Here is a 13,223-nt window from a genome sequence, read left to right as displayed (position 1 = left end):
TGGGGAAAGGAGTTTGTTATTGTAAATAACTTCTTACATTCCTTATTGTGCTCCCCTCCGTACCTCTGCAGATGAGGAGTGGGTCACTTAGACTGCAGCTAATGTTTCTCGGAATTCTTTTCCATGTCTTTTAGGATCTACAAGATAGAGCCAAATTATCGCTGTCTTCCCCTATTCCCATTGAGCTATCTTCTGATATTTCAAATGTGGGCTGTTTCTGGAAGAAATAATGGAACTGCTTACATTGTATCTCTTGTTGCCTATTGAAAATTTCGAGAACTTTAAAAAAAAGGTGAAGAACCATAGTTAATTAGAGAAAGAAAATAAAAATCTGCCAGCTGTATACCCTGTGTTCCTGAGAACCCGGCAAGTTGTAGTAACCTAAACCTGGAGATGGAATTCGAAATACTAAGTATGATTTACATAACTGCTCACCTAACTTTTCAAAAAATTAATGAGAAATAATGTTCCAAGATTCCATCTTTCCTCTTTCTCTTTTTCTTTCATTCCTCCATTGATTCAGTAAATGTTTATTGAGCTCTTATCTTTTTTGTTTTGTTTTGTTTTTTTTGTTTTTGTTTTGTTTTGTTTTGTTTTGTTTTTGAGTCCTTATCATGTCCTAATAGACCTACAAAATTTCCATAGCCTGATGGCTGGTCCCCAGTTTTTTTCATGTTCCATGTGTCCTCAGTAGTGAAATACTAATTAAGTACACAGAATTAACATTCAACGTGATTTCCATTAATTATAGAAGCCAAGCACGTTGATTCATGAAAATTTTATCTTTGAAGAGGAGAGATACTATCCTTCATCTGTCTAGACAATGTCCATACGGACATGGTAACTATCAACATAAGTATAAGGCTTTAGGGGGGGAGGATGCTTTTTAAAAGAAAGTGTCTTAGATGTATTTTCCATATAAACTCCCTGTTTAGACATTTTTATACTCCAACCTGCTCCCATTGTCGCTTTCTTCTATATTCCTTCTAATTCTTTCCCTTCAAATCCTCGGTGCTCTTAAGGCTCATTCTCTATTCATCCGTGTTCATGGGTCTTTCCTTAACAGCCCATGGCACTCTATTGCTTTTCTAGATTTCCAAAACACTCCTGTATCCCACAGTCTGACATTTGAATCACACATTAATATCGTTCTTGGATTACTAGGCGTGCCCAGTGAGCAATTCTTTGAGGTGAAGTTCAGTAGTTTCTACTTTGCCTCCTCTGTAGTTCTTAGTTTAACTTTGGGAAACATTTAAATTCTTGTAAATCTGACATGAGAGGAGAAAACAAAAACACAGAAATAATTGTTTCCTAAACAAGCTTTGGGTTCCTTATCTTGGGATTGTGGACAAAATAAAGGATGCTGAGAGAAGAGATAAAAAAGTAGAAAGAATGTTAGAAGAATGATATAAACCTAGAAGAGTTAGAATTATTTCCCTTAAAGGAATAAAAACTGAAAGAGGATGCTGAATAATATCTTCTAGTAATTTAATGATTCTCCTACATAAAATGGTAAATGGCTGTTCCGACTCTTTCAAAGACAACACGAACAGGACTACTTTAAGAGGGATTTGGGTTAGGCTCTAGTGGAAAACTCCAGGTAGCAGACAGGCTTTATATCCTAATGTTTAGCCTGATTCCCTAATTCTGGAGTCCAGGTTAGAGTGGGAGGAGTCTGTTTCAGTCTGAAAATGTCAGTAATGAGCTCTAATCCGTGCTTTCCCCAAGTCCTCATATGCATCCTTCTTGAACATCTTCTTTCTTTAGAAACTCTTCTATAAAATATACATCAATGAAAAAAAAATGAGACACTCTCTTAACATGAACTAAGGAAGTGGACCCACCCTTATTCCCTATCTGCCAATAAGAGTTTCCTCGTCTGCTTCAGAATCTGAAGGTCAACCGTTTCCTAATATTGTTGGCATGTGCTGGACAGTGTGCTGGAAAGAATGTGTGTTTTTTGGCTTTATGACTTCTAACCGCATGTGCTATCTTAGGCAAATGATCTAATTTTTCTCAGCCACATTCATTTATTTTATTTTATTTTATTTTTAGATGGAAGTATATTTGACACATGTTGCATTGGTTTCAAGGGCACAGGCGTGCAACATAGTAATTTAGCAGGTCTGTGTGCCATGCTGTGCCCACCAGCACGTCACTACACCACGGTGAGGTTGTCCCCATACGCGTCCATTACATTACCGTCGGCGGTGCTGCACCTCCCATCTCCATGAGCTGCTCCCTCCGTAACTGTAAGCCCGCACCTCCCATCCCCCTCCACCCATTTTTCCCATTCTTCCAACCCCCTTCCCTCTAGCAACCAGTTTGTTCTCTATATTTATGAGCCTGTTTCTGCTTTATTTCTTCTATTTTTTTTTAAGATTTCACATACGAGTAGGTATGTAGACACATACGTATGGTATGTGTCTTTCTCTGTCTGACTTATTTCACTTACCATGATGCCCTCTAGATCCATCCATGTGGTTGCAGATGACAAGACCTCATTCTTTTTTTATGAATGAGTAGTATTCCATTGTACGCGGGGCAGGGCGGAGTCGGGGTGTACATCTTCATCCACTTATCTATCGACGGGCACTTAGGTTGCTTCCATATCTTGGCTACTGCAGATAACACTGCAATAAACGTAGGGGTGCATTTATCATTTTGAATTTGCGTCTTCGTTTTCTTTGCATAAATACCCAGTAGCAGAGTCAGTGGATCATACGGTATTTCTATTTTTTTTAATTTTCTGAGGAAACTCCATACCATTTTCCACGGTGGCTGCAGCAGTTTCCATTCTCACCAGCGGTGCACAAGGATTCCTTTTTTTCCACATCCTTATCAACATTTGTTATTTCTTGTCTTTTTGATACTAGCCACTCTGACGGGTGTGAGGTGGTATCTCATTGTGGTTTTGACTTGCTATTTCCCTGATGGGGAGTGATGTTGAGCATCTTTTTGTGTGTCTGGTGGCTGTCTGTATGTCTGTACTCATTTATTATTAAGCATCCTTACTAAGTCTCTGCTGTAGGACACTAGGGAATCGATAGTAAAGACGACAAACAAGATCTGTACTCTCACAAACTACACATTCTGGTGATGAGACTTGGTTCCCTTATATGCAAAGCAGGTATGGTAACCACCAGGCCTCAATATGCATCCCTCCTCCTACTGACTGGCACTGCCTTCCAGAAACCACACAGGCATCTAGAGCATACGTCAAAATGGTCTCTAAGTCCCATTTACTCTGAATTTCACTTATTCCTTTTTTTATTAAAATATTTTATTTATTTATTCATGAGAGACACAGAGAGAGGCAGAGACACAGGCAGAGGAAGAAACAGGCTCCCCACAGGGACCCCTTGTGGGACTCAATCCTGAAACTCCAGGATCATGACCTGAGCCGAAGGCAGATGCTCCACCGCTGAGCCACCCAGGTGTCCCAATTTCATTTATTTCTTAAACCTTTTCACTCCCCTCTACCACACAGACTCACTGATTTTCCGATGGCAGCTTCCTACTCCCACCCCAACCTGCATTCTTAGTCCCCTCGGTCTAACTGGCGCGCCGCTTCCAAAATGAACTTTCTAAATTGACAATCAGTCTATCAGTTGGGTGGCTTTTGCCTGTAGAATAAAACAGAAGACCCAACTTGGAATGGCAGTAAAGAGAATTTTAAAGTCACTTAAAAAGAGCTCTGGAGTGGGTGGTCACAGGAAGTTTGACTTAGCTCCACATCAAGGACCTTGGTCCTTCACATCCCTCCACTTGGCCATCCTCAGCATGTTGACCTGTGTCTTCAGGCTTGTCCCCTCCTGGTCCCAAGACAGCTGCAGTTGTTCTGAGCAACAAGTTCTGACACATTGTGCAACAGTGAAAGAGAGAATACCCGTAACCGGTTTATCTTTTTAATCATGATACAATCTCGCCCAGAAGCTGCAAAGCAGATTTTTCCATAGTCTTCATTGGCCAAGATTGTAAAACATGCCCATGGCTAAACCAGGCAGTGGCAATGGAGTGCAACTACCCACAATGGCTTATATTGACCAAATTTTACTTTCTGGACCTACAGTGGCTCCCAGTCACCATTGAACATGTAGTCTCCTGATACATGAGAAACGTCAGGATTCCTTAGGAAGAAGAGGAGGATTTCTACTGGTAAACAACTAAGAATAGCTGCAGCATCAGATTACCTCTGCTTCTTGCTTAAAATTCTTCTATGTCCACCCCGCTGTCGTTAGCGTATCATGTCTTTTCCTAGCATGGCATTCAAGGCCTTTTTGTTCTGCTCTCTGGCTGGTGTGCAGCTTCCACTCTCATGGCTCCCTGCTCCTTTCTGCTCATCCCTTACACAAGTGTCATTCACTGAAGCTCCTAGAGCACCCTGCACTCTCACACTTCCTTGCCTTTAGACCCTGTTTTGTCTTCTTCAACAGCTAATTCCTACTCATGTGTGATTCAGCAGCTTGTTCTCCTCTCACAAGCCTTCCTTGACCCCTACCGATCCAGCAGGTGTACTTCGGGTCTGCTCCCATAATGCCCTCACCTCATGGCACTTAGCGTTTTCTTGTAGTTACTGTGAATTCCTCAGAATTCCCAGACCCAAAAAGAAGTACCTGGCCCTCGACAAAATGCCCATGAATCAAACGCTAAATACGTAGCATTTAGGTTTGTAGGAGGAGTAAGATAATATGAAACCTTTATAAACCCTAAACCATAAGTTAGAATTATTTTAGTAGGAACTTTGCTTCATTGAGCCATCCTCTTTCCTCACACATTGCATTGCTTTTAAAAATCACACTTTGGTTTCTTTCATCTTTTTATGATAGTTCAGGCTCCCTACTGAAGTACCAAATATGCAGATTACTCAGAATTTCACATATTTTCCATCTTGCTTATTTCTGTCTAATACCCCATATGACATTAGACAGAACTGAATTAAAACTTTCCATTTCTACATTTCCAACGGCCTTTATTCTAACATGTTGCAAGAAAGGGAGAAGATCAGGACAGGAGCAGGAATGGAAATGTAAAGTAAATTGGAGGTCTGGACCCAGGACTCATATGTTTCCCAGTCACCAGATGGAATAGTGCAGCACAGCTGTCCCTAATTAAAAGATGCCTCCTTTATGGTGAAAACACTCCATGCCAGTAATGTCTAGAGAGATCATTGCTGCATGGTGAGCAGACCTCACCCCACTGGGTACATGAAAAGGGCACTGTCTGGTTTGTGACTGCAGCCTTCACCTAGGTAGGTGGGCAGTTTCATCCCATTGACAAGCATGTCTTGAGGGCCTCGCAGAAACCAGGTGCTCTAGACCCTGCGGATGGAGATGAAAAAATTTAGTAGACTTCTTGTTCTGGTAGAGGGTGGGGGAGGGAAAGAGGAAAGTGGGAAGGACAGGCTATAACAAAGAAATCAAGAATGAAGAAACATTAGAAAGAGAGAAGGGTAATACAAGGCATAAGAGCAGGTGGCTGCCTCTTACCTCTAACTCAGGTGAGCCGGAGCTCTAACTGCCACATGCTAGGTAGGAATGTACATCATCCATATCGATAGCACACTATGGGAAATTGCTCATCACAGCAACGAATAGCTTGTCCTGCTCTCCCCGACAGTAGGCCTGCTTCAGCTCCATAGTAACCATTGACCACCTTGACCATTGCAGACCTGGCTCATGCCCTTTAGTACCACGGACTACAGCCTTGGGGGAGAAGAAGGCATTGTTTATACCATTGGGCAGTCAGTCATGCTCTGCTTCATGAAGCCTCTTCTACTGTTGCCATGAGCTGCTATTTAAAACATACATTTTCACGTTATAATTAATATACGTTGTACGTTGTCTCCTTAACTGGATTGAGGACCAAGAGAGTATTTTTTATTCCTGCTTATATACCCACAATACTCATTATTACCTGCACAAATGTTTGCTGATGAGATGTATTGATTTAAAGAGGAGTACAAGAAAAGTCAAGTCATAGTAAGAGTTTTTAGTCCGGCACCAGGATGAATTATACATGCAGAATAAACTGTAGCAGCTCCTAAGATGGAAGACAGGAAAGACCTGGAAGGGTAAGCTTAAGCTGGATATTGAAGACCAACTAGTATCAGAATGGACAGAAGGGGTAGAGAGGTGCAGTTCTGGTGACAGAAATAGTATGAACAAAAGCAGATGTCCCCACTGGGGAGGAGAAGGAGAATAACTTCCCTGAGCACAGGATCCATCTTGGAGGGCAGTGGTTGGTAAGAACGGTTGAGTATCTCTGGGCCAGATGAAGAAGTGGCATAAATTTCAGGTGAAAAAAAACCTCTTGTAGCTGATGCAGAGCCATCAGAAGTCTTCAGCAGAGGAGGGGGTTGATGAGAACAGTGTTTAGGAAGAGGGTCCCTACGGTTCCTGCCGCCAGATAACCCATCAACACTTCAGCAACAGGCTCGGTGAGAGGATTGGGAGTGAGAAAGCAACTTGAGGAACAATGCAGGGTTAGAACCCATTACTTTAGAAAATTAGAGAACTAAATTATTGCTCCATTTTCTGTATTATAATGACCCCAAAAACACAATGATTTAAATTTCTCTATCAGCTGTTTCCCATGCCCTCTAATGATGCGGCCTAGAAAAGTCTCACTTCTCTAACTGCCCCTTTCAGAGTCTCAAGGTTAGTTCTTCTGGATTCCCCACCCCCATGTGTTTGACTTTCCACCAATTTCACTTAATACTTTACAGACACTTTAACCGACTCCTATGTAACATTTCATTCAACAGGTAGCTATATTATATATAAATTATGGGGGATACAACAATGAGACGAGGCCCCTTTTCTCATGATGCTCACCATCAAGGATTGACTGAATTGGTGTACTTAATAATCATGGAAATTAGGAGGAAGACTTCATCATGGAAAACTGAATAAAGCTGCATTGAAATTTTCTGAGGAAAAAAAAAAAAAACCTAAAATTGTATGAAAGCCAGGAGAGTAGAGGGAACTAGGACTTCAAAATATGTTTCCTTCTTCTTAGCTACATGAACTTTGTCCCTACTTTAAGTGTTAGAGACTGTAAAATTCAGAGCGGTCTGGTATATTGGATGATTTTAACGCACGATTTAAAAAATGTATTACAGAAAATTTCAAACACATACAAAAGTAGAATAATGTGATGACTGCCCATGTATTCATCATGTCAGGAATTCTTCATTCACGGGCAGTAATATTTCATCCATACCCCTGTCACCGTCCTACAACTAGATTATTTCAAAGCAAATGCTTGACTGTATATTATTTCATTTGTAAATATTTTAATTTCTATACCTAAAAGGTAAGGATGTGTGTGTGTGTGTGTGTTAACTGAAATACTATTTTCCCTCCTAAAAATATTTTACCATAATTTCTTAATATAATAGTCAATATAGGGCCAGTTTTCAAATGTTTCCAGTTGTCTTCAAACTGTTTTCCTCCATTCCTCCAACAGTTTTTTTTTTTTTAATTTAAACCAGGATTCCAATAAGGTTTAAACAATGCAATCACTTGATGTTGTTGGTGTCTCTTAAGTCTTTTTTTAATCCATAGGTTTTACCTTCATCTTTCCTCTTTCTTGTTGCTTATTTGCTACAGAAACCAAAAAATTTGTCCCCTGGGATTTCCTGTAGTCTGGGTTTAGCTAACTCCATTCCCATGGAATCATTTAACATGTTTTCACTCTCCCTTATATTTCCTGTGAATTGGTAGTTAAATCTAGAGGCTTGATCTGATTCAAATTTGAATTTTACTTTTTTTTCCTGGCAAGAATGCTTTTTAGGTACTATTTTTTATTAAAGTATTTTTAGGAAATAATTTTTTTATTTCCATGTGCTTCATTCTATTCCTGCAATAATTATTCTTACTTTATGCTCAAATTATCCCAACTCTGGCCAGCCAGAGCCTTTTTAAGCTGGTTCCCGAGTCCTCCTAAAGCAACTATGATAGTCACCGATGTAGTCTAGCTTTGTGACGACTGTAGGAACTCCTAGGATGGAAGCTTTGTGATATGACAAAGTGTGATGTGACAAAATGTTCCAGGCCATCTTTTATATTTCCTTCCCCAGATCTGGAATCAGCCCTTTCTCCAAAAAGCCCAATTTTTCCTACTATGTCATGGTATGTAGAGGCCACAAGTCTGATCATTAAGTGTACTTATTGCTAGTGGGTTGGTCATTGTTCCTAGGTCTTTTCAGTGGAAATAGAACTAGGAAATATGTATATTATTTCTCTAAGAAAAAGTATATTATGAATTATATGATATTTTCAAGTCAAGTTCAGGACTACAGAGTTGTACCTTACCTCACTGATGTGATATCCATTTCTCCTTTGTTCTTGCCAAAATACCTGCTGCTTAGTGCAAAAGCATAACCACTCATTTGCTTTATCCTGCAACACACATGCAGTAGTTTCAGAATAACAGTACCATACAACCAGCAACAGCATGATTATTGAAAGAAGTTTATTATATTATTATTTGTCTTTAGTATGTATATTCTACTAGAGATGGACAAATTTCTATTAACCTGTAATACAAATTACTCTTAATGTGATATCATTTCCATGTTTCATATTTTTGTTTTAAAACTCCAAACTACTGATTTCCAAAATGTTTAAATGCCTATTTATGATCTTTCTTTATAAATCAGGAAGGAGGTTACAGATAGGAATGATTATGAGACTAAAATAATTGCTTTGAGTGTTGTCATTGAATCCTGAGGGTATCCTCTTGCCTATTCCTTCTCCTTAGACCTGACTCAGACAGTTTGACAATTTCATTAATTCATTCATTCAAGAGATACCTAATAAATACTCTATGACATTCAGGCAAGAGGAATAAAGAGGGAATTTAATATGTATTGAGTGTCTGCTATGTCTCAAGTGTTATTCTAGCTGATTTACATACATTATCTCATATAATTTTATAAGAATCTTCTAAAGTATACATTATTATTCTGTAACCAATTTTCAGATGAGATAGTTGGGGCTCAGGGGGGTTTCCTTTGTCCAGAGTGACTAAGCCATTAAGTGGAAAAGCCAGAATTAACATATTGGTCCATTTTATCGCAATGTTATATATAAGGTACACTCCCTCAGGTTAAGGAGTTAGTGGAGAGTTTAGACACAAGAAGAACAAAGTACAATGGAACTTCAGGCAAAAGAGACATTAAGTCCTGTGGGGCATTCACCAAAGAAGTGACAATTTGCCTGAATTTCAAGAAAGAATAGAGTTTTGTTGGATGGAGAGGGACTACATTCCATGTGAAAAGATGAAGATAAAATTATGTAGGTTAAAAAGTGCAAAGGGTTCTTGAAATGATAACGAGTCTGTTTTGGCTCAAGTTTAGCTTAATTTAAGGAAATAGAGTGAAAACTAAAAAGGTGCCTAGGACTGTAGCTGGGACCTGAATGCCATTCTGAGGCTTCAGGACAGCCAGAAGTGAGACACCATGAGGCCCAATCCCAGCCACCGGGCAGGTTCCCTATAACCCACATCTTCTCCTTTGAGAGGCTCAAGGCAAAACCTAGCTTCATAGATCACACATCTAACGGGTTGGTCTGCACATCTTCTAGCAATTTCTTGCTAAACTTGAAATTATTTTCGATGTTCTGCTACTTGACGTTCTGCCAAATTAAGCCTTCCAGTTGGAGAGATGTACAATAGTCACATGAAAGAGCACCGTGATTGGCACTGGCAGCCCTGGATGGCTCGATACCAACAATGAAGTCTGACCGTACGTGGACATACTTGGAGTCAAGGAAGTCTTAGACCATTGTGAGAGCTCATCAATTTCTTATAAGAGCTCTGCTAGAAGTACGTTTATCAATTTGATTAATAGGTCCAAGATTATGGAAACAATAGGAAAAAATATCATAATTCAAGAGATTTGAATAAAATTGAGTTCAGACTTGGATGAGGACTTTTTACCCTGGAAATGAGTTCTATCTCAATTGTATACAATTGTATACAATAGACGCCTTAGTTCAGATAACTTTGTTGGCTTAAGATCCTTCCTTTGCTCCGTTAAAGTTAAAAAACAACCCGTTAGCCTAATATTCTCATACATTCCCCTAATGGGGATTTCTAACAGTGAATTAAGTCTATTATGCTGTTTTTATAAGTGTAAGATTGCACAATTCATGGTAACTGAAGTTTCTTTCATAATATGACATTTGCTATCTTAATCATCCTTCCAGTTCGTAACACAGAAATCAAATATAGTTAAGCTCTGTGAAATCTATTAGTTATGGATCTTTTGAGATCTGAGTGAGCTATTGCCTATTTAGGACTAGTTATGAAGTATGACCTCTGTATTGCTTCCTTCCTTCTTCCTTCCTTCCTTCCTTCCTTCCTTCCTTCCTTCCTTCCTTCCTTCCTTCCTTCCTCTCTCCCTCCCTCTCTTCCTTCCTTTTCCTTCCTTCCTTTTCCCTTTCCTCCCTTCTTCCCTTTCTCTCTTCCTCTCTTTCCCCTCTCCTTCCTTCCTCCTTCCTTTCTTTTTCTTTTCTTTCTTTCTTTCTTTCTTTCTTTCTTTCTTTCTTTCTTTCTTTCTTTCTTTCTTTCTTTCTTTCTTTCTTTCTTTCTTTCTTTCTTTCTTTCTTTCTTTTTTTTTCTTTCACTTTGTTGTGTTAACTGAAATAGTCTCTGGGCAGGTGAGAGAACAGAATCTTATGTAGAGAAAGGGCATGGCCTTCATTAATATCCAAAACTATCCAGTTATGGAAAGTTTAAACCTACATGAAAATATTTGCTAGACACAACTTTACAAAATCCACACTTTTGAAGAGGTGGTCCATTAATTGTTGTGGATGTCATATTTAAGAATGAAGATATTTATAAATATCACTGTAATTTTCTTGGTGAGCCCCATATTACAAAGTCCCGTACATAAATAGATCTGTTGTCCAGAGGGGCTGTTGTTTCCTATTCCTGACAGAAGATTTTATCTGAGATATCCTGATAATTGTGGTCACGTGGCATGTTCACTATAATTGCTTCATGGTAAGCTTTAATTTTTTATTTTGTGCTAGTGTAGACCCAGTCAAAGCTCCCATCAATCCTAGATAGGTGTTTAGGTTAGAGTTGTGGTTCACACCCTTGACTGCACTTTAAAATCACCTAGGGAGCTTTCAAAATCCTATCAACCTGGGACCCCACTCCCAAAGATTCAGATGTAATTGGTCTGACTGCAGGACCACATCAGTTGCACGAGTCCGGGGAGCACCATTCACTGAGAACATAGTCATCCCCGGGGCCCCCCAACCTCCCAGAGCACAAGCCCATTGTGTTCTGTGTGAATGGTGCCTGCTGCACTTGTGCAAACTTGGAAACCTGAAGAGAGGGCATGAGCACACCTGTTTTAGAAGCTCCTCAGGGGATCCCTGGGTGGCACAGTGGTTTGGCGCCTGCCTTTGGCCCAGGACGCGATCCTGGAGACCCGGGATCGAATCCCACGTCGGGCTCCCGGTGCATGGAGCCTGCTTCTCCCTCTGCCTGTGTCTCTGCCTCTCTCTCTCTCTCTCTCTGTGTGTGTCTATCATAAATAAATAAAAAATTAAAAAAAAAAAGAAGCTCCTCAGATGATTGCAAAATGCAGCCAGAATTGAGAACCATTTTAAAGAATGAAACAGCATGAGACATTAACAGCACGTATTTAGCAGCCACGTAGAAATGCATTCAAACCTTGCTCTATCACCCCCTCACCGTGTAACTTCAGGAAAGTTGTGTAACCTCTTGGAGCCTCAATTTCTTCCTAAATAAAATGGCAATAATAGTACCTGCCTCATGAGATTATCCTGAAGAAAAAAAATAAAGATCGTCTAAGTGAAATGCTTGGCACAAAGTTCATGCTCAAGAAGCCACTATTATTATTTCAGCTATTAAAGCAAAATGTCTATATTAGTCTAGACTTCTTCGGTACTACCTGACAGAAATCCAACTTAGACAACCCAAAGCAAAAATGAGGAATTTAAGCAAGCCACAAGAAGGGTCAGGTTGGATTTGGTGTGGTGGAGTCTAGCATTGGAACGCCGTTAGGACACATATTCCTTGTTTCTGGTGTTTATCCCAATTTCTTTCATGGTGCCTTCATCCTCCCAAGCCAGCTGTCCCTGTGGGAGCTAACCTATGACCACGCGTAAGTCAAGACTTCTGTCTTGACACCCTTGTATGCACAGAAGAGTAACTCATTATATTCAACTCAGCTGGGAAGATCACGGTGACCCATCCCAGCTCTTATATCCCTGCCTGTGGTCAAGATGTACAGTCCTCACAACGTAGAGAAGGGCAAAGTGCAGATGAGCGCAGTAGCCACCTTCATTTTCACCGTTGAGACATGATTCAAATGATATAAAATGCACAAAACCTCTGCCATCCTAGGATCTATCATCCGACAAGGAGGAAAGAACGACAGTAAGGACCAGAAGCAGTAAAGAAGTACCCGGAGTTTAAAACACCCAGCCTCTCTGCACTTCATGACCTTGCATAATAGTCACTGCTAAGATGCTTTTAGGGCCACAGGAGCATCCCTTAGCCTCTCTGCTCCGGTTTACGTGGGATGCTCGGGCTGGCAGGCAGGGGAAGAGTTGGATAACCTGATGTCACACTCCCAGCAGTCCGCATTACCTGATACCTGACGTGTTCTTTCCTCCCACTCCCACCGCTCTGTCTCTCCTTACCTGCAGGAGTAGGAAAACTCAGCAGTTATTTATGGGAACATACTATACAGCTACTTTACTGTGCATGTTACCCAGGAAGAAGGCAGTGAGGAAGAAAAATCACAAAAAAAAAAAAAAAAAAAAAAAAAAAAAAAAAACCAGAGATCCCCTTAACATTTGAATTGTTCTAGGGACGCCTGGGTGGCTCAGCGGTTGACCGTCTGCCTTCAGCCCAGGGCATGATCCTGGAGACCTGGGATCGAGTCCTGCATGGGGCTCCCTGCATGGGGCCTGCTTCTCCCTCTGCCTGTGTCTCTGCCTCGCTCTCTTGCTGTGTTTCTCAAGAATAAATGGAGAAGAATCTTAAAAAAAAAAAAAATGAACTGTTCTAGCCACTTCCTTAACCCTTGTGGCAGAGAAGCACTAAGTGTGAAAGAGGAGCAAGCATCATCACTTTATATAGCAAGCGCGCTTTTAACAAGTTCTTCAATTTCTCAGAGCTTCAGTTTCCTGATTTGTAAAATAAAAGCAATAATATTTCACGGGTCTACT

General features: G+C 40.4%; 1 protein-coding gene and 1 long non-coding RNA gene across 4 annotated transcripts in view; one reads left to right on the top strand and one right to left on the bottom strand.

The window, feature by feature from the left end:
* Positions 1-13,223, top strand: part of CPQ (carboxypeptidase Q) — a 407,631-nt gene that overhangs the window by 337,960 nt on the left and 56,448 nt on the right. The gene's annotated exons all lie outside the window — the stretch shown is intronic.
* On the bottom strand, positions 4,963-11,864 carry LOC140619922 (uncharacterized). Its single transcript, XR_012019685.1, has 4 exons — positions 11,370-11,864; positions 8,319-8,405; positions 5,490-5,705; positions 4,963-5,321 (listed from the first exon to the last, which is right to left on the bottom strand). It is a non-coding gene; the product is annotated as an uncharacterized lncRNA (long non-coding RNA).

Source organism: Canis lupus, chromosome 28, assembly GCF_048164855.1.
Source record: "Canis lupus baileyi chromosome 28, mCanLup2.hap1, whole genome shotgun sequence".
Taxonomy (NCBI): Eukaryota; Metazoa; Chordata; class Mammalia; order Carnivora; family Canidae; genus Canis; species Canis lupus.
The sequence above is the reverse complement of the archived record's forward strand: the minus strand, read 5'-3'. Positions and strand labels throughout refer to the sequence as shown.